At 47.8% G+C, this 21484-nt stretch overlaps 1 pseudogene; it reads right to left on the bottom strand.

Annotated features, from left to right (window-relative positions):
- Nucleotides 1-223: 223 nt before the first annotated feature.
- Nucleotides 224-443, bottom strand: LOC144481558 (U2 spliceosomal RNA; annotated as a pseudogene).
- Between the last annotated feature and the right edge of the window lie 21041 nt (nt 444-21484).

Below are 21484 nucleotides of genomic sequence, written 5' to 3' on the forward strand. Positions count from 1 at the left end.
GGCAAGTCTCCTCTAGCTCGCTGAAGTGATAATTTATTGAATGCGCATCCAGGCAGCTAGCTGGTTCACAGTAGGGTCACCACAGTTTTTATTTATTTATTTTTAAAAATACTTTTTCCAATTCAATCAAATCAAATCCAATTCAGAGTCTCAACAAGTTGAGACATTTCAGATCCAGGCTGACAAGACAGGGCGAGCGACCAAACCACCCTGTCCTGGGCCTGATCTACATGAGCCAAGCTGATTGGAGAAGGGGGAGGTTCCTCCTCCAAGACTTGAGCTCATTTGCATCTTAGCCAAAAGGCCGAGATGCCACTTTAAAAAATTGCTTCAAATGGAACATATGAAGCTTCAGTGCAACCCAACGACCTCAACCAAGTGCGGCCGACCATGGGCTGCCGACCATACTACACTTGATCTTAGCCAAAAGGCCGAGAAGCGATACCGATATCTCAGGTGGACGTGCCATTGAGTCTGGGTCCTTTCTGTTTTGTATGGCTCAGTATATCATGTTATGCACTTACCTCTAGCTCACTATCTTGGTTCCAGTGTCAGCCCGGGCCAGAGTAACAAATTCATGGTGAAAAAAAACACTTAAGGGGTGGGGGCAAATCTGGTAAGAGTGGCTGGGGGGGTGGTGGAGGGGGGGGATTGTTCTGTGCGGGAACAAAGGAAGAATATGCAACACACGCGCCAATACAAGTGGTTTCATTTTATCTGCTCTCGCCAGGTTTGCTTTGGGCAGGGGGCACGTAAGATAGGATGGGTGTCCACCCACCATCCTCTCAACCACCCCACCTCCCAATCTCAGCCCCATAATACAAGGGGTGAGTGGGCGCTGCAATTGGCTGCCATCTCACCAGCAGTACAATAAGTAATCAAAGATCAATTAGGCTTGTTACCAAGCCAATTGACCCTGATAATATGCTGCCCGCACCATAAAACGATTGGCGTGGGCAGCCGTGCAGGAATCTGATGCCCAACCTTTTTAAAAATAATTTTCACAGGACGGGAATGAAAGGGCATCCGATCTTCGGGGGGGGGGGGGGGTGCCCTCTGCGCTTCAGGAAGTGTCACCCCCAAAATAGAAAACCCTTTGATCCTACCCACCTGCTGCATAAACACACCTCCCAAACCCCCACCACCACCCTCCCCCCCGCCCCAACCTGTCCAAACTGACCTCTGCCCAAGAACCCAATAGAAATGTTACTGTTAGTTCAAGGTACGGCACAGTGCCAGGGACCCAGGTTCGATTCCCGGCTTGGGTCACTTTTGTGTGGAATTTGCATGTTCTGTGTGTATTTCCTCCGGGTGCTCCGGTTTCCTCCCACAGTCCAAAAATGTGCAGGTTAGGTGCTTTGACCCGAACAGGCACCGGAGTTTAGCGACTAGGGGATTTTCACAGTAACTTCATTGCAGTGTTACTGTAAGCCGGACTTGTGACTAATAAATAGACTTTCCCTTTTTACTTTACTTTAGGTATTCTCATTTGTACATAGGATTGTTGTTTGAGTTGCCTGTGAGGTTCAAGTTTTTTGGATGTTGCTGTCTGGATATTTGCATCGGGCCTGGTTCAGTGAAGCATAACGGGAACAGGCGAGTTGTGTGGAGTTGCCTGACAAAGCCCCGGTTGTAAACTGTATTGAACTGAAACCTGAGTTTCCGATGGGCTTTCAAAATCAAAAACCAAGAAGTTTTGCTAAAACTTTACAAAACAGTTTGACCTCCACTGTGGCTATGGTTCCAATTCCGGACACCCAAAGGATGTGAGGTTAACGGTGGGGAGTGGGCGGGGGAATTAGGGAGGACAAATACCAGGGCCCCAGGATTTCTCTCCCTGGCCCCGCCCACAACTTCCCCGATACGAGTGGGAACGAGACCTGTCAGCTACTAAAATAGACCTGGGTGAGGTGGCGGACAGGGCCAGGCCTGGTTGGGTGGGGGTGGGGTCAAAGGTCACTCAGACCAGTTGGCATGTGGAAAGGGACTGCCACATGAGACCGATAACTAGCCCACCGTGCCGCTGTACCAATGCAAGACCTAGTCGAATTTAATTCAATTATCTATTAGTGTCACAAGTAGGCTCACATTAACACGGTGTGGTGTGGCACATGGCGACACGGTGGCACAGTGGTTAGCACTGCTGCCTCACAGCTCCAAATACCTGGGTTCGATTCCCAGCTTGGGTCACCGTCTGTGTGGAGTTTGTATGTTATCCCCATGTCTACGTGTGTTTCCTCCGGGCGCTCCAGTTTCCTTCCACAGTCCAAAGATGTGTGGGTTAGGTGCATTGGCCATACTAAATTGCCCCTTAGTGTTCCAGGATGCACAGGTTAGAGGGATTAGCGGGGTAAATTTGTGGCGTTATGGGGATAGGGTGTGGGTGGGATTGTTGTCAGTGCAGACTCGATGGGCCGAATGGCCTCCTTCTGCAATGTAGGGATTCTATGATCACCACAGTGAAGCTACTGTGAAAATCCCCTCATCACCACACTCCGGCGCCTGTTCGGGTACACTGAGGAGAATTTAGCATGGTCAATGCACCTAACCAGCACGTCTTTCAGACTGTGGGAGGAAACTGGAGCACCTGGAGGAAACCCACGCAGACATGGGGAGAACGTGCAGACTCCGTACAGACAGTGACCCAAGGCTGGAATCAAACCCGGATCCCTGGCACTGTGAGGCAGCAGTGCCAATCACTGTGCCACCATGCCACCCCGCAATGTTATTTCATTCATTTAATGACTATTCAAATTGATGAATGGCAGCGTGCCTGGTTTGTGGAGAACTCCGGATTTGTCATTGGCTGTAAGGTGTTCTGACACGCGAAAATATAAACCAACATGACACCTCTCCATAACACTGTTGAAATGTAATTATGTTTTATAATAGGTACCAGTATCTTTATAGCCCTGTTTTTGTCCAGCATATATGGAGGAGAATATGACACTCCTTTTTAACAACGCATAAAATATTCATGTCATTTACTGAGTTTCGGAAGCATTGCAATGCATGCCCAGTTAAATTCTGGGCCGTTCCAGAAAGACATGTTCTGTCCCCAAGCCAGACAATTATTTCAAAGGTTTCAGCTTGTCTTCCAAAAGTCCATTAAAGTTACAGTAATAATGCTGAGACAGTGAATGTCCGCTGGTGGTTTGGCTTTGCCAAGGGGCTAGAGTTAGACTAGGATCTCTAACATCCATGTGCTCTTTCCACAGAGGGGTCACTGAACAATAACCAGGAATCGAAAGCTCTTAACCCTACTGATGCACGTCAATCGAGCACAAGACACGAGGCTTCGGTAACTGAAGGCTTTTATTGCCTAACAATGGAACTATTAGAACATGAGTACACCACTCCAGACTGACGAGGTCCCGCCCGAGCAGGGGGTCTTATACCTCTCCCAGGAGGCGGGGCCCGACTGGGATGTGCCACAACAGCAACAACCACAGGTGTATTAATCCCACAGTGTAAACACCCTAGCCCAACAACAACATTAGAACAACCCCACAGTGGGAACCAACGATGGTTCACCACACCTACCCTACCCATGAGAGGAAGTCAGAGCAAATTGTCCATTCACTAACACTGAGAAAAACGTACACTCCCCGCTCCCCCCCCCCCCCCCCCCGCCCCACCCAACCAGGCCATTACCCCACCTGGTTCATAGAATGCCTACAGTGCAGAAGGAGGCCACTTGACAGGTCAAGTCCACACCGACTTTCTGACAGGGTGCCTTACCCAGGCCATCTCCCTGTAACCCACATGTTTACCGCGGCTAATTCCCCCTAACCTACATGCCTTGGGATATTAAGGGGCAAATTTAGCACGGCCAATCCACCTAACTGCATCTTTGGACTGTGGGAGGAAACCGGAGCAGCGGGAGGAAACGCACACGGACATGGGGAGAATGTGCCAACTCCACACACAGTCAGTTACCCAAGCCCGGGAATGGAACTCGGGCCCCTGGCTCTGTGAGGCAGCAGTGCTAATCATTGTGCCACCGTGCCGCCCATTGAGACGAGTTAATTCAGCAAAAATGCAGCTTCCAATCTGGAACCTTCTATGTAGCTCAATTATTCACTGAGTCAGGGGTAGAGCTGGTTGGAAGGCTTCATTATGCAGCCAAGGACTCTCGAAAAACAGTTGGACAGTATATATAGTGAAACCAGCATGTAACTGATAAAGACAAACTTGTATCTTTGAAGAACAGCATTAGACCAGTTAAACAGGGGTTGCTGATTCACTCAAGGTGCAAAATTAAAGTTTATTGATTAGTGTCACAAGTCGGCTTACATTAACACTGCAATGAAGTTACTGTGAAAATCCTCCAGTCGCTACAGTCTGCGCCTGTTCGGGTACACTGAGGGAGAATTTAGCACGGCCAATGCACCTAACCACACACCTTTCGGACTGTGGGAGGAAACCGGAGCACCCGGAGGAAACCCACGCAGACACGGGGAGAACGTGCAGACTCCACACAGACAGTGACCCAAGCCAGGAATTGAACCCAGGTCCCTGGCTCTGTGAGGCAGCAGTGCTAACCACTGTGCCACAATAACAAAGAACACAGACTGAAGGGCTACCCTGGACTACTCCTTCAACCTTCCTTGATGAGTAACAGATTTCATTTAATTGTACCTTACTTTAAAACTCATAATCCTCTCATGTAAACAATAGTCCGCTCAATCGCATCTGCCTGAGTGCACAATCTACCCAATTGCTCACTTACTTACATTCCCATTTATAACGGCCCTCACCAGAAGTACCACACGTCTGTGAAAAGTAACCAGCCATTAAGATTCAGTCTCACTGCGCTATTCCAGGCATCCCTATTGCAACGGTTTCATTAGCGATGTAATTGCTAACTTCGAATGGCTACGAAGAACTCCTTGATGGTTTTAGCGTTCGCAAAGTTCCACCCTTCAATTTCTAAAATTTAGTCGCATATCAATTTCCAACTTGACATTATTGTGAAGCAGAGTCCTGCGTGACTGCTGTGATTTTTTTTTAAATTAATGTGGCATCGGTAAAATTAGAGGAGTTCTTTAAAATTTGACGGAAGTCACTTTGGACAAAATTGGCGGACAAAGGAAATGAACTTTCCAGCCTGGGGTCTGAAGATCAACATCAAGGCATCATCTGAGGATAATGCAGTCTCCGGTTAGACTGAGTGCATAGGGTGACCCTATGCTGCATTTTACGATTCATACAGTCAGGCAGCTGTGTTAACCCGACGGACCTCTCATTCACATCTCTTTGGACACAAAGTTCCCCTGCTCCCGCTGTGTGCTGCTGTGCTCCTTTCCAATATACTCCCTGCTTTTGTGTATCAGGATGTGGAGATGCCGGCGTTGGACTGGGGTGACTTTTGCTCACCTGAAGAAGGGGCTAAGAGCTCCGAAAGCTTGTGTGGCTTTTGCTACCAAATAAACCTGTTGGACTTTAACCTGGTGTTGTTAAACTTCTTACTGTGTTTACCCCAGTCCAACGCCGGCATCTCCACATCATGACTTTTGCTACCAGTTAAACCTGTTGAACTTTAACCTGGTGTTGTGAGACTTCTTACTTTGTGTATCAGGACAGCAGTCTTCCGTCAGTGGAATGCTGGAAAATCTCAGCAGGTCTGACGGCATTTGTGGAGAGAGAATAGAGCCAATGTTTTGGAATGACCCTAGGGTCATCAAGACCCGAAACGTTGGCTCTATTCTCTCTCCACAGATGCTGTCAGACCTGCTGAGATTGTCCAGCATTTTTCTGTTTTCTTTTCAGATTCCCGCATCCGCAGTATTTTGCCTTAGTCTTCATCAGTGTCTTATCTCGGTGATAGTCCTTATTGAACTGGCTAGAAATGGCAGAGTCACAGGCCTATGGCAAGCCAGAGCTGCGTTGACCATAGAATCATAGAATCCCTACAGTGCAGAAGGAGGCCATTTGGCCCATCGAGTCTGCACCAACCAAAATCCCACCCAGGCCCTATCCCCATCACCCCATGCATTTACCCTAGCTAGTTCCCCTGACAGTAAAGTGCAATTTAACATGGCCAATTCACCTAACCCGCACATCTTTGGACTGCGGGAGGAAACCGGAGCACCCGGAGGAAACCCACGCAGACTAGGGGAGAACGTGCAGACTCCACACAGACAGTGACCCAAGCCGGGAATCGAACCCGGGTCCCTGGCGTTGTGAGGCAGCAGTGTTAAGCACTGTGCCACCGTGCCGCCCTAACCCTGGTGAAATAAAATGAGGAATTCTCCGATTGATTTGGGTGGGCGGAGGAGTGTTGCTGGTGAGCGTGAGACCAGGCTGGGGGAATTGGAGGCGTGCTTTCTGGTTAAGAGTGAGGGACGGGTACATTGGGCCACCAAAACCTACACCTTGTCTTGCGAAGTCACAGCACGCAATACTACAACCTCGCTGCTGGCTGGTTTACAGACTTGCGGCCCTGCCCAGACTCCCCCTGCTGGCCAATGGCCATATGCTCACGCAAAAAAGAATCAAAGAGGCAAAGGCAAGAGGAGACTCTCAGGTTCAGTCGGCCACAGACTGCTCGAGGAATACAAGACAAAAGGAGTCTCTCAGGGATTGCGAGGAAAACAGTCAAAACACTTGGACTCTTGGTGGTAGCTGTCCCTTTCGGGGCAACACAGCAGAGTAAGGGTCAGCTGGTCTGGGTGACCAATCAGGACTCAGAGTGGGGAATCACCCCCAGGGGGAGGAGTTCTCTGAGTGCAGAGGTATTTTAAAATTAGCTGTCACATTCATAGAATCCCTACAGTACAGAAGGAGGCCATTCGGCCCTTCGAGTCTGTACCAACCACTATCTCACCCAGGCCCTATTCCCGTGACCCCACACATTTATTCTGCTAATCCCCCTGACACTAGGGTCAATTGAGCACGGCCAATCAACCTAACCCACACATCTTTGAACTGTGGGAGGAAACCGGAGGAAACCTACGCAGACATGGGGCGAATGTGCAAACTCCACACCGACAGAGACCTGAGGCAGGAATTGAACCTGGGTCTCTGGCGCTGTGAGGCAGCAGTGCTAACCACTGTGCCACCGTGCCACCCTACATGCAGCTGCTGAAGATGACTTGTAAATAAATCTGAAACCAAAAGGGGAAACACTGGAAAATCTCATCTGGCAGCATCTGTAAGGAGAGAAAGGAACTGACGTTTCAAGTCCAGATGACCTTTTGTCAAAGCTTTGAGTCCAAATGACCTTTTGTCAAAGCTAAAAAGAGTAGAAAGTGGGAGATATTGATACTGTAGTTTGAGGGAATGAAAGATGAGTCATAGCCACAAAAACAAGGAGAAAGGCTGCTAATGGCAGCTCATAGAGAGAATCAAAGGTCAAATGGCAGAGAAGCTGAAATCAGAGGGTAAACTGTGACAGATGAAGATGTCGGGGGAGAGCGGAGAGAAGGGTGGGAGAGAGATAAAATTGAGAAAAAGGGGGGAGAAAAGGTAAGAAAAGAGGGTAAAATAGGGGGAAAGAGTAGAGGGGGAAAAAGAAAAATAAAGAAGGACAATAAAGAAATAAAAGGTAGAGAACAGTTAAAAATAAAATAAAATGAAAACAAAGGGGGTGGAGGTGGGGTAGAGCTAATCATCTGAAGTTGTTGAACTTGATGTTGAGACCGGAAGGCTGTAACAAATAAATCTTTTTGGTTGATTAATGAAGTTTCCGAGAGTGCAGCATTGCGCCCTCAAAACACAGGACCTATTGTCACCTTGCTTTAAAGAGGCTAGGTTTTCCCAATCACTTCAGTCCAAATATTTTCGGCACTTCCAGTTATATAATTCAAAAACATAAGAGTCAGGTTCTGTTAGGCTGCTGTTTTGACAGGCTGTTTCTGGCCTAGTTTAGTCTGCATGGCTTCTCTTATTTCATTTTCCTCCAATAATTTTGTTTTACTGATCTCCTAACGTGCCATCCATGCAGAGAAATCACACAGTAAACTGTGAGGAGAGTGAGGACATATTCAAGTCCAGAATCAGTGCTTATCCGAGCGTGGGTAGTATTGCCTTAACCAAGCCAACATGTAGCTCTTTTATGTTCAGATACAGACAGATCCAGGATGTTCTTGCTGTGAAATGATAACAACATAATTTCTCAAACTGAGCCAAGACTGCATTTTGCCATTAAGAGTGCAACAATAGCAATTTTTGTCAATTCAAGCTGGCTTAGCTTTGTCAGAGGGCTATGTTCATCCTCTGAGATAATTACCTCCATAGGGGAGGCGATGGCCTGGTGGTATTATCGCTCGACTATTAATCAAGAAACTCAACTAATGTCCTGGGGACCCGGGTTCCAATCCCGCCATGGCAGATGGTGGAATTTAAATTCAATTAAAAATAGCTAAAATTAAGAATCTACTGATGACCATGAAACTATTGTTGGAAAAACCCATCTGGTTCACTAATGCCCTTTAGGGAAGGAAATCTGCCGTCCTTACCTGGTCTGGCCTACATGTGACTCCAGAGCCACAGCAATGTGGTTGACACTCAACTGCCCTCTGAACAAGGGCAACGAGGGATGGGCAATAAATGCTGGCCAACCAGCGACGCCCATGTCCCACAAATGAAATTTAAAACTTGCCGTCTTGACGCCCTGGTAAGTTCAACAATGTGAATGAGGAAACAAATGAAATAAAACAAGGTATCAGAAATATCTCGACTGGCATATGGCAGACAAGAGACCAGGGAGATAAGATGAAGCATGACGTGGAAGAGATCTCTGGGGAAGGGAGGTACAATTTCACAAATCCACTCTGTCCATGGGGAGGCTGCGCAGCCAATAATTCAGGGAAATTAAATGAGGAAGTAACTTGTGAGCAAGGCACTTGCAGGATTATGCATGGGCACGCAATCTTACCAGAGTCCAAAGAGCATTTTTATGCCTCATAAACCTTTTAGCAAGTTTTCTTGGCTCAAGAAAGTTAGCACTTTTTAAAGGAAGGTGGTGCACAGAGATTGGTCACAGTTGTCATAGAGTCATAGAGGTTTACAACATGGAAACAGGCCCTTCGGCCCAACTTGTCCATGCCGCCCCTTTTTTTAAGCCCCTAAGCTAGTCCCAATTGCCCGCATTTGGCCCATATCCCTCTATACCAATCTTACCCATGTAACTGTCTAAATGCTTTTTAAAAGACAAAATTGTACCCGCCTCTACTACTACCTCTGGCAGCTCGTTCCAGGCACTCACCACCCTCTGTGTGAAAAAATTGCCCCTCTGGACCCTTTTGTATCTCTCCCCTCTCACCTTAAACCTATGCCCTCTAGTTTTAGACTCCCCTACCTTTGGGAAAAGATATTGACTATCTACCTGATCTATGCCCCTCATTATTTTATAGATCTCTATAAGATCACCCCTAAGCCTCCTATGCTCCAGAGAAAAAAGTCCCAGTCTATCCAGCCTCAGTGGTGTTCAAAACTATAAGTAATGGCAGGGGGAGCGGAAGTAACAAACTGAATGACAGACTTTAACCAACAAGGGAGCAGTCACACATTGATCGATTTTACAACTCGGGTCGCTGAAGGATTCAGGGCCACTTGGAGCACTCCCACTACAGGTCCAACAGAATTACCGCTGCATGTCCGGAATTACGGAATTAGACTGCGAAAATAGAAACACTGGGTTCAGGACCAACCCACCAGTGTCCATAGAGACTTGGGCAGAATCTCTGTCTGCTCTAAAGGAGAATGTCCTTTTTGGGGAGGACATGGTGAGGGGGAAGAGTTTCGGTTCCGAGGCCCTGTTGGAGAGGGCCTGGTCAGTGGAAGAGGTTTGGGACAGAGGCCCTGTTGGGGAGGGCGCGGTCAGGGGAAGAGTATCGGTCCTGAGGCCCTGATGGAGAGAGCACGGTCAGGGGGGGAAGAGGAGTCCAAGGCCAGGAAATCCCTCATTCCTGGAGGAACAACAGCCATTGGTAAAACTCTTGAGGAACACCTGGTAAAGCAGGGACTCAAACACGGCGCAATTGCAGAATGCAGATCTGAGTTGAGGCCTAGACAACGCCTCCCTCAAGAAATCCTTTCAGAGGTAACTGATTGAACTCTTGTTGTTTCTAGGAGATCCTTGGCAACCACCAATAGCAGCATCCTCCCCTGCAAGCAATACCCTGGGCACCAGGGGACGCACTGTTTTGAAAAGAAGTTTAACCTCTGGCAGGGTTTGGAACTGAGATCAGCAGCTGGTATGTCCCAACATGTGTGGATTTTCAGAACCAAGGAATGTTTTTTGTTAGACTGCCCCAAGAAAGGTCAAAGTTTGAATTAAGAAAGGGAAGAGTGCTCACTTGTATCCAGATTGTGAAAGAGACCACATTGCAACAGAACCTTCAGGAGCAGGACTTTTCATGTTGTTATTTTATTCTACCCACTTTCAGTTTCACCATTCCATGAAAGCAGCCAGATGACCTGTCCTTTTGCCCCTGTCAATGTAGTTTTGTAACCCACTACCCTGAGGAGTACAGCAATGGTTCAGAGGGCTGATTTCCCCTCCCTTTTCATGGGGAATTATTTCCCCATGTCCTTCACACTGACCCGGGGCAGATTTCTACGACATTTCTTTCACTTGTCCAGCATAACGTTAATGGTGGGGACATGAGCGATCGGGATAACTCCCACATAAATTCAGCCTCTTTTACACTTGTATAGAGAGCTGAGATGTCTCATTGCACCTGGATGTTAGAACACACTTTGAACAACCCAATCTATCAGTTCTCAATGACATGTTTTACGCACTGGAAAGAGAAAAGTTTTAAAAGAAATGAACGATTTCTTTCTCTGTGTTACTCCTTACTGGCAAGTAGACTCTGGGAAAAGCGTTGCCATGGAGAATGCACCAGGTTATGATGACTGACAGTTAACTGCCAAACATTGATTGAAATTTAAACCAGGCAGTTTGACTCTGATTGGTCAAGTGACCAGTCAGAGTCCACTTGTCAACCAACCAGCACTCTCTTCTCATACAGTATAAGTTGCTGTTTTCCCTTTATATACGAGTATTCTTATAAAGTGTTCTGCTGAGTGCAAGGTGAAAATCTTCGACATGTCCCTATTTTTCAGCAATACTCAAGTTCTGTCCTACCAGGCAACTATTTATTTTCAATTTCTTCATTTTGAAAGGTTCGGCAATGTAACTCATTGACAGCACATCTTGGCGTTTCTGATTAGTACACATGGGCAGACCCAGTTATAAAACTCCGCTGAAGGGTCCAGTGTGCCAGAACTCCACTCAGATTGGCATTCATGGCAACTTTGTGCTCTGTTTCATTGCCTTTTTAAAAAAAAATAGGCAACCACTTGGCAGAGGGTGAGACAAAACACAAGGTGTGCAGCATCAATGCTTGTGGCATCAGTTCCCTTCTCATGTCTGACTCACTTTTGGAGGAACTTGGCGTTGCCATTTCCAATTGTTCTAATCCTGCAGAGCTGTCATTTCTATCCCCTGCTCTGCCATTTCAATAAGAATTAAATTCCACCTTTGCTTTTGTTGATGGACTAGAGGGGCAGTTGAGAGAGAGGACAGGCCAGTGAGGAATCACCACACGGGGTATATGGCACCCATCAACTCGTGCTCCCACACCAGTGGGAGTGGCACATATTTGCAAACATTGAAGGAGCAGTGTACATCGAGACCAAGCTAACCAAGGCAATCCTTCACTGAGTTACGTTCCATGCTGCCATCAGGTCTGATCCCAGGGTGACTGACTCCATGTTGCAAATACAGGCCCCTGAATCTGAGATGGCCGTGTTTTCATTCAGCTGCACTCAGAGGTGTTTTTGCTGCCCCTCTTGAACAGGGCAGCCTGATCCTGTACCATTTCTCTCACATGCAGGCATTGGAGGAGGTCAGTGGGAGGGCACGCAGCTGGTGCCACCCCAGACTACAGCATCATCCAAACCGAGTGGTGGCACCTCTAGTCTTCAATGTCTTCATCCTCAATGCCGCATCAATGCCTGCTCCTTCTGCCTGGGTCAGTCTGTGCCTCTCAGTGTCGTCCATTGTAACAACGTTTCTCAATCCCTTGGGGTAGATTAATCTGAGCTGATGCTTGGAAAGGACAGAGTGAGTGACCGGATGGGCTGTGAAGGGCAGATGGGGCTGGGTATGTGCCGTTTAGTTCTGGTACATCTACAGAAGGAAGAGTGGCAAAAGGTTTCATAGTAATTCAGCCAAAGCCAGTTTCCCATCACCAGAGGCCCTTTATCAGAGCTGCACCCACGGCTTCAGCTAGCTGGCCCGGTTCCCCGGGGCCCTCAACCACGGGCTGAACCCCGGGGCCTACAACCACGGTCTGAACCCTGGGGCCTATAACCACGGTCTGAACCCTGGGGCCTATAACCATGGTCTGAACACTGGAACCTACAACCACGGTCTGAACTCCAGGGCCTACAACCACGATCTGAATCCCGGGGCCTATAACCATGGTCTGTACCCCAGGTCCTACCGCCACGGTCCGGTATCCCGGGGCCTACAACCACGGTTTGAAACCCGGGGCCTTCAACCACGGTACAGTCCCCCGGGGCCTACAATCACGGTCTGGTCCCCGGGTCCTACAACCACGGTCTGGTACCCTGGGGCCTACAACCACGGTCTGGTACCCCAGGGCCTACAACCCGGTCTGGTCCCCAGGCCCTACAACCACGGTCTGGTCCCCGGGCCCTACAACCACGGTCTGGTCCCCGGGCCCTACAACCACGGTCTGGTCCCCGGGCCCTACAACCACGGTCTGGTACCCTGGGGCCTACAACCACGGTCCTGGTTAATGCAACAGGTTTGTAAGTTCCTGCTACTCACTTTTCATTGGGCGAACCTCTGGTTGCTCGGTAAGGAAGCTTGTATTCCACAAATTCCGCATCGCCCCGTCCTTCGTGGCCATTGCAACAGGTTTCCTGCAGGGTGCAGTACATTACCACCTTCAGGAGGAGTGAGATTACCTTCCAGGATATGGTTCACCATATCCCATCGGTGCAGACTCGATGGGCGGAATGGCCTCCTTCTGCACTGTAGGGATTCTATGATTCTATTCAATGACCAACAGTCCCTGCAGGGTGATGGATGAGAGGCAAACTAAACAGAGCATCATCGTGAACCCACAGTTACCAGGTGCACTTCTACCTCCCTACCTCACACACGAGGGTGGCAGAGTTGTTAGAACTGCTGCCTCACGGTGCCAGGGACCCGGGTTCAATTCTGACCTTGGGTGACTGTGTGGAGTTTGCACGTTCTCCCGTGTCTACGTGGGTTTCCTCCGGGTGCTCTGGTTTCCTCCCACCATTTGGAAGATGTGCTGGTTAGGTGGTTTGGCCATGCTAAATTGCCCCTTAGTGTCCAAAGATGTGTAGGTTAGGGGGATTAGCCATGGTAAATGCATTTTAAGGAATACAAGACCAGTTCCAAATTTTACTGTGTTTTCCTTCTGGGATATAAAGTGACTATCCCTTCACAAAGTTCTAGTGGTTGAATTAGTTACCGTTAACGCCCATGAGGTAGTGGTAAATGCTCTGCATTACAGGGATAGGGCGGAGAGGAGGGGAGGGCCTGGGTGGGATATTCATTTCGAGAGTCAGTGCAGACTCGATGGGCCGAATGACCTCTTTCTGCACTGTAGGGACTCCATGGTTCTATCTCCTCTCCAGCAGTGAATCACTTCCTTCTCAGGGGGAGAGAGACAGGAGCTCAGCGCTTTGGACATTTTCTCCAGAGTTCTCTCTCAGTTGCCTTGTCTCTGCAAAAGGGAAACATCATTGGCTTCTGTAATTGTGCAATAATAAAGTCTGAAGGCTGTTATGGGAATAATGATACCTAATGATAGTGCAGCCATGGGCAGTTAGACAATGTCACACAAGAGCATGTCATGATATAACTGCAGAAGCACTTACAGGTGAATGATGATGGCTTGATGGGTGCTCCACTACCTCATGAGCGTTGATGGTAACTAATTCAACCACTAAAACTTTGTGAAGGGATAGTCACTTTATATCCCAGAAGGAAAACACAGTAAAATGTGGAACTGGTCTTGTATTCCTTAAAATGGACCATTTCAGACCATTTCCAAAATTTACTGATTTTTCGTTCTGGGATTGCAGAGATGCTTCATACACTGAACTCTTGGTGAACGTGGCTATCTCCTTTCATTCAATCCCTACAGTACAGAAGGAGGCCATTCAGCCCATCGAGTCTGCACTGACCACAATCCCACCCAGGACCTATTCTCATAACCCCACACATTTACCCTGCTAATCTCCCTGACACCAGGGGCAATTTATCATGGCCAAGCCACCTAACCCACTCATCTTTTCACTTCAGCAGATCTTGTAAAGTTATTAAACTTTTGTTTAGCTGTGTATATGGAACTCATGTCGCATTCTCCAGGCATTTCCCTCCACTGCCACTGGACAGCCTTCCTCTGGGCCCTATGTAGCTCAGTGCCTTCCTCTGGGGCCTGTACAGCTCAGTGCCAAATGCAGTCTTCCTCCTCCATCTGGTCATTGTCCAACAGCAAGCCCACATCCTTGGGCCCTTTAAGCTTCTCCAAGCCCTTAAACCCTACAGTAGTGATCGAGCCCTTGCCACTAATGACAAGTTGACCAACCAGAGGCATTCATGATTCCTGGAACACACTGGATTTATTAGAATGAAGCCAGTCCCTGAAAACCATCTCGGTGCCAGTACACATGGGACCGGATATTTCACTTTGACATGGGAGGTGGGAACAGAGGCAGGTGGGTGTGTAATGTGCTGCTGGCATGCCAGCTTGCTGGCGCCATTTGCCCACCACAGCATCGGGAAGCTGCCCAACAATGACCCCCCCCAGTGGCAGAGCAGCAATGGGGGTGAGGGGAGTCAGTGCTCCAAGAAGACTTTGAGGCTCACCTATACTTGGCCACTGCTTTCCTTCTTCCTTTCATCAAGAAGGTGCCACAAGATGGAGGCTTGCTCTCTCTTCCTTACCCTGGATGATGTGGAGATGCCGGTGTTGGATTGGAGTGGGCACAGTAAGAAGCCTCACAACACCAGGTTAAAGTCCAATAGGTTTATTTGGAATCATGAGCTTTCGGAGCGCTGCTCCTTCACTCACCTGATGAAGGAGCAGCGCTGCGAAAGCTCGTGATACCAAATAAATCTGTTGGACCGTACCTTGGATGGATATATGAATAGGGAGGGGATAGAGGGATACAGGCCAAGTAAGGGCAGGAGTTTTTATTCTAGTTTAATTAGGGCATCATGATCGGCACCGGCTTGGAGGGCCGAAGGGCCTGTTCCTGTGCTGTACTTTTCTTTGTTCTTTGTTCCTGTACCTGCAAAGGCAGACTGCAGCTCCTTAATTCAGTGCCAGAGGGCCTCCTATTGGCCAGCCGGCTTCAAGAGCCCGCCCACCATCCGTAACTGGACGGCAAACGCAATTGCTGGCCACTAATTGGCCAATCCAGGCAAAATCGATGTCAGGTAGCCAGTGCCGGATTTCGGCATAAGCTAAACAAGCTACAGCTCAGGGCCTCACAATCCGCAGGGGCCTCACAACATTTCAGAAGGTTCACAATGAAGAGAACATTTAAGAGCGGATACCAGAAAAGAAAAAGAAAGCACCAGCTTGAAGAGCAACTCAAAAAATTACCAAAATTACCAAAATCTATGAGGGAGATCAAGCCAGCCCAATGATAAATATGTAATCAGGAAATGCATTCATTTGAAAATAATTTGTATTTTTCATTTTAAATACCTTGCTATTAAATAATTAAAAGACATAATTATGTTTTCAATTTTTTTGAGGCGACCCAAGGTCCTGTTTTGGTACGCACCTTTGTGAGACCTTTTGGTGTAACTTTTTAACAAAGGGGCCTCCAAGCTTTATGTAGCTTAGGGCCTCACCAAGTCCAAATCCGGCACAATGCAGGGCTGGGACCCCTCCCAGACAACCCTGACGCTGGGGCCCCAACCTAAAACACAAACTCCTACTGTGTTACATGGATGTCATTTGCTTTCCTCCCCAGTTCAGGTGGGGTTCGGGCCCCTGTGTCAAATACGAATCTTTATTGAATTATTAATTATCAGTCCATATTTAATATAAAATGTCTATACAAGTACACACGGTTATGGATAGTTCGGACTGGCAGCAGACACAGACAGTAACAAGACGATGGATGTTGGAAAGAAAAGCATAAGTGAGTGTCAAATGTCACCGTTTCCCTCAGGGCTGAAGTAATTCCCACAGAAATATGACTCAAAAGCCATTACATTTGGCAGCTTGGCCTCATCATAAGAGACTAACCTTTCCAAGGTCTACGCAATCCTATAAATCTGTGGGTCATATTGTGCCAAATACAATTTACAGTTCTTTCGCTCAAACTTTCTGTACTCTCAGGCGGTTGACTCATGCAAACTATCCTCCTGGACCCAGTCTGGTTGACTATTGCTCAGTGTAAGCAGAGTTTAGATAGGTTATACAAGTAGGGGGAGGCTTTGTGGCACAGTGGGTAACGTCTCTACCTCTGAGCCAGAGGCCCCGGGTTCGAGTCTCACCCCAGGACCTGATGGCCAAGGAAGGTGCGTTCATAACACGGCCAAACAGGTTGAGGGCGTCAACTTGCGAATCCTTCCTAACACACCAATGGTTGGCGGTAAAAGCCAGAGAAACTCCTGGTCAGCCACGCTTGATGTGGAGTGGCGCCTCCTCAAGCTATAAGCCCCTATTGACAGAGTTACGACCTGTTCTGGGAATTACTAGCTATGGAAATGGATAAAAGTCTGCCTTAGCGCACCACTAGGTGCAGAGAGAGGATTGGAATTGGAATACTAGTAAGGGAGTTGAGCTGATGTCGGGGCGGCACGGTGGCACAGTGGTTAGCACTGTTGCCTCACAGCATCAGGGACCCGGGTTCAATTCCCAGCTCGGGTCACTGTGGAGTTTGCAGGTTCTCCCCGTGTCTGCGTGGGTTTGCTCCGGGTGCATCAGTTTCCCCCGACAGTCCAAAGATGTGCGGGTTATGTGGATTGGCCATGCTGAATTGCCTCTTAGTGTCAGGGGGACCTGCTAGGGTAAATGTATGGGGTTAGGGTCTGGGTGGGTTTGTGGTCTGTGCATTCTTGATGGGCCTTCTGCACTGTAGGGATTCTATGTTGACATATCCCTCACCTGATGTTGACATATTTCCTTGCAAGCAGCAGCCATTAAGTAATAATCAGGAACAGGAATTAACCTCTCCCTTGTGACTTGTAATCACCTTTGTATATCCAAGTTAAGACCAGTTAATTCACCACAGATCAGAGATCAAACCTGATATGTTTAGAAACTACATTAAGTCATGTACTTATCAACTGAGGCTTCAGGGAATTTAGTAGCTGTTTCTCTTTTCATTGGTGAATTTGGACTTGAACTATTTTTTTCCCAGCAGCCCAATTCTAGGGAGACTATCGTCTTCTGATCTGTCTGAGAACCAATCTACCACTTTTTGCCCATAATTGTTACGCTGAGAATGTTCACACTGGAAATACAATAAAGTGCCAACACTTCCCTCAACTGTACTGTTTTTATATAGACTAGTAAGAGCTGATAGCCAATAAAGCCACAAGCCACCAGACCATCTCCCAACAACATATATGGGAAAGAAGCACTAATACAAAATAGGGCGGCACAGTGGCACAGTGGTTAGCACTGCTCCTCACAACGCCAGGGACCCAGGTTCAATTCCTCAGGTGACTGCCTGTGTGGAGTTTGCACATTCTCCCCGTGTCTGTGTGGGTTTCCTCCGGGTGCTCCCGTTTCCTCCCACACTCCAAAGATGTGTGGGTTGGGTTGATTGGCCATGCTAAATTGACCCTAGTGTTAGGGGTAAATGCGTGGGTTTCCAGGAATAGGGCCTAAGTGGGATTGTGTCCGGTACAGATTTGATGGGCTGAATGGCCTCCTTCTGCACTGTAAGGATTCTATGATTCTAGGAGGGCTTGTGGTGCAGAGGGTAGCGTCCCTGCCTCTGAGCCAGTATCTCCGGGTTCGAGTCCCACCCCAGGAATTGATAGCCAAGGAAGGTGCATTCATAACACGGCCAAACAGGTTGAATGTCAACCTGCAAAATCCTTCTGACACACCAACAAGAGGCAGCAAGAGTGGGAGAGACTCCTGGTTCGCCATGCTCGATGCGGAGAGGGCGCCCCCTCAAGCTATAAGTCTCTGGTGATAGGCTAGTGAACTCTTGCAGAAGAAACCTCGCTGTGGGAACAGATGAAAGTCTGTCTTGTGCATCACTAGGTGCAGGAAGAGAAATAACAACCAGTTAAAAAAATAGAAGCTGCCTAAACTAAAAGCTGGTTAATTCAATTATGAATGCTCCTATTTATATCTATAACATGTTAAATCACCTGCAGCGCCCCAGTATCTATTGATAAAGATGTACCAGACAGAGAAGGCAATTCTTGGTTGTATTTGACACATGAATGTAAAGGAGATCACTGGTTTGGAGCAGTGGATATTGGTCTCTGGTCACTAAATGATTACATGGCCTGGAAATGCCTTGTGGATCCCTCTGTCCACGGCTTAACCTGACGGGACTTGTGCCCTCCAGCCTGCCATGATAGTCACTCCATCCAGGGACAGATTCACTAGTCAAAGAAGAGTGGGGTGCCTGGTGGTCTCTGAATACCCACCCCACGTGGGTGGTGTCAGGAATTTTCCAGTGGGAGGGGCTAGGCTAATATAGCCAAACTAGACAAAGAACATTCTATTCTCCATGAATTCCTGCTTGGCTCCGTTTCAATGGCGTGGACACCACGTATGCCAGGGAACAGCAATTGGTGTTCTTGGTAAGTATACTTTCCAGCAGCCCTTGACCAATGTAGCCAACAATGAGATCCACAGAGCCTTCTGCACGGACTGGGCTGTGCTAGTCATCTGACGATTTGATGGGTTGTGTTTGGTAGAATCATAGGGTAGTATGAGGGTATCTAGTATAGCATGGGTTAATGTGGAACTGGGAAACAGTACTGCCCACAGTGTGCTGTAAAGAAACACATGGCCCAAGGCTAGACACAGTTGTGGACTGGACAGAGACCTGTGCAGAAGCAAGCATGGAATTAGCTCAGAGCTTGGGCTACACCCTGTATATGTGCCCATTGTTATGTATTAGGAATAAACACTTTCTGTGTTCAACCATACAAGACTCAGAGGCCGGAATTTTACCGGCACGCCCGCCTCGTTTGGGGGCGGGCAAGGCTCGGAGAACGGCATTCTCCGTTGGCCTCGGGTGGGATCGTACAAACCTCGGGCGGACGTGCCGAGAATCTCTTTGTGAGACCGACTGAACATACAGTACAGAGCACCTAGAACCATTGAATGGTTACAGCACAGAGGGAGTCCATTCAGCCCATTGTGTTTGCGTTGGCTCACGGAAAGAAGAACTCAGCTAGACCCACCTTTTCCTTGGAGCCCGACAATTATTTTCTCTTCAGGTAATTATCAAGTTCCCTTTTGAAAGCCATGATTGAATCTACCTCCACCACACTCTCAGGCAGCGCTTTCCAGATCCGAACTACTCGTTGTGTAGAAAAGGCTTTTTCCTCGTGTAGTTTTTGCTTTTTTTTTGCTAATCACCTTAAATCGGAGTTCTCTGGTTCTCGACTCGCCTGCCAATGGGAGCAGTTTCGCCAATCTTCTCTGTCCACCCTACTCGCAATATTGACCATCTCTGTCAATGCTCCTCTGAACATCTTCATCTCCAAGGAGAACAGCCCCAGCTTCTCCAATCTGAATCGTCACTTCTTTTTTGTCTGTTTATGGGATGTGGGTGTCTCTGGCTGGGTCAGCATTTATTGCCCATCCCGGAGGGCATTAAAGAGCCAACCACATTGCCGTGGATCTGGAGTCACATGTAGGCCAGACAGGGTAAGGACGGCAGATTTCCTTCCCGAAAGGACATTTATAAGGAAGTCGCTCAAACCTGGAACCATTCTTGTGAACTTTTCCTGTAACCCTCTGGCTACCAGAAGGACGTGGAGGCTTTGGAGAGAGTGCAGAAAAAGTTTACCAGGATGTTGCCCGGTATGGAGGGTCTTAGCTATGAGGAGAGATTGGGTAAACTGGGGTTGTTCTCCCTGGAAAGACGGAGGATGACGGGCGACCTAATAGAGGTGTATAAAATTATGAAGGGCATAGATAGGGTGAACAGTGGGAAGCTTTTTCCCAGGTCGGAGGTGACGAACACAAGGGGTCACAGGTTCAAGGTGAGGGGGGCAAGGTTCAGCACGGATGTCAGGGGGACGTATTTTACACAGAGGGTGGTGGGAGCCTGGAATGCACTCCCAAGCAAGTTGATTGAGGCGGACACGCTGGGATCGTTTAAGACTTATCTAGATAGCCACATGGACAGACTGGGAATAGAGGGATACAAAAGAATGGTCTAGTTGGGCACATGAGCGGCGCAGGCTTGGAGGGCCGAAGGGCCTGTTCCTGTGCTGTATTGTTCTTTGTTCTTTTGTTCTCTCTAATATCTTCATCCTCGTTTAGTAGGAGGGGAACAATGTGATGGGGAAGATTTTTTTAAATTTATTCATGGGACATGGGCGTCGCTGGCTGGCCAGCATTTATTGCTGTTCATTAGCTGCTCGAGGGCAGTTGAGGGCCAACCATATTGCTGTGGATCTGGAGTCACATGTAGGCCAGACCAGGCCAGGACAGCAGATTTCCTTCCCTTGACATTAGTGAACCAGATGGGTTTTTCCGACAATCAATAATGGTTTCATGGTCATCAGTAGATTCTTAATTCCAGATTTTTTGTTAACATCTGCCATGGCAGGATTCGAACCTGGATCCCCAGATCGTTAGCTGAGTTTCTGGATTAATTGCCTCGAGATAACACCACTAGGCCATCACCTCCCTCATGTATGTGCATATAATTAAAATCACTTGTTCCCCACAGGATTTCTGATCCCGCACCAGCTTAAACCATAAGAAGTTAATACTTATTCCATGGAACATTAGCTTAACCACATTTTGAGCTGAGGAGAAATGAAATGCCGAGGCATTGAAGCCTGTGACTTTCTAACTCTATTTTAAGGACTTAATAAAAATCTCTATTAATTTTATTATATACAATGCAGTAATAAATAATGTACCTTGAAAATGACCTTCAATCCGCACAGCCTCGCCTGATTCCATGCTGCCTTATCATTGCAAAGAATCCAATTCAATTATGAGCTGGGGAACAGTGAGTTGCTAAGATTTGAATGAGACCTCATTCTTGTTGAAATCCTAATTTATAAAACGTATTAGTGATACAGGAGAGGTTCCTAGAGGAAACTGATTTCACAAACTGTCTGCACTCATTGTACTTGTCCAGTAAAATTCTAGGTCTTAAATTCCTGAGGGCGCCACTCTCTTAGAGGGTCATTACAATAGTAACCAGAGCAAATTGACAGCAGTATTTTATATCCTCTTTGGCATTATTAAAAGTTCTCATTTCAGAGCACACTTTGGCA

Source organism: Mustelus asterias, chromosome 2, assembly GCF_964213995.1.
Source record: "Mustelus asterias chromosome 2, sMusAst1.hap1.1, whole genome shotgun sequence".
In the NCBI taxonomy this organism is placed as follows: Eukaryota; Metazoa; Chordata; class Chondrichthyes; order Carcharhiniformes; family Triakidae; genus Mustelus; species Mustelus asterias.